We start from the raw sequence: 619 nt of genomic DNA, 5'->3' as shown, positions 1-619 counted from the left end.
ACCTTCTTAGAAAGGTCAAAACCTGTTTTTCACCTTCCCTGAAATTGTAGAAGCAAGGAAGAAAGAATTACTAGTTTGACAAATATAGCTAAGTATCTGAAATCTTGTTCATTAACAAAAGCATGTATTTTCTGCCTGCAAAAGATACAGAGGCACAAGTTTCTTTAGAAATTATAATTTAGCCTTTTTATAAAAATTCTAAAGTCTCTTCACCCACTTGTGATTAAGTGTTGAAAGTATGTTAGGCACCTTTGAGAAACCACAAATTGCTGCCCTAGGCATTTGCATTCTCTAAAGTTAGCTAGTGAAACTTCCCCATATGATTTAGGAGAAAAGCTGCTTGGGCCATTCTCATGAGTTAGAACAATAGTGTCAACCTCCCCCCAAACTGCCCCTGAGTTTCTGGAATCAGAAATGAGGCTGAAATATATAGAGAAAAGGTCTTGCATTCTCGGGAATGTCCCCGACCTTCCTCAGGGAAGAGAGCAAAGTAGAAGAGGATTAAGAATTTAACCAAGGACACTAACTGTTTTACTCACAAATAAAAGCCACACTTTATACATGTTTAGGAAAAATAAGAATCTCTAAAAAGACCTGACTTAGCCTTTTAGCTGAAAAA

The 619-nt window shown here is 36.7% G+C and overlaps 1 protein-coding gene across 1 annotated transcript in view; it reads right to left on the bottom strand.

The window, feature by feature from the left end:
- The window catches only part of SVEP1 (sushi, von Willebrand factor type A, EGF and pentraxin domain containing 1), a 247,462-nt gene that overhangs the window by 238,002 nt on the left and 8,841 nt on the right, over positions 1–619 (bottom strand). The window lies entirely within an intron of this gene.

The sequence above is a fragment of the Chrysochloris asiatica genome, unplaced genomic scaffold (genome assembly GCF_000296735.1).
Source record: "Chrysochloris asiatica unplaced genomic scaffold, ChrAsi1.0 scaffold00069, whole genome shotgun sequence".
Taxonomy (NCBI): domain Eukaryota; kingdom Metazoa; phylum Chordata; class Mammalia; order Afrosoricida; family Chrysochloridae; genus Chrysochloris; species Chrysochloris asiatica.
Note: the sequence above shows the minus strand (reverse complement) of the source record. Positions and strands in the feature narration are given on the sequence as shown.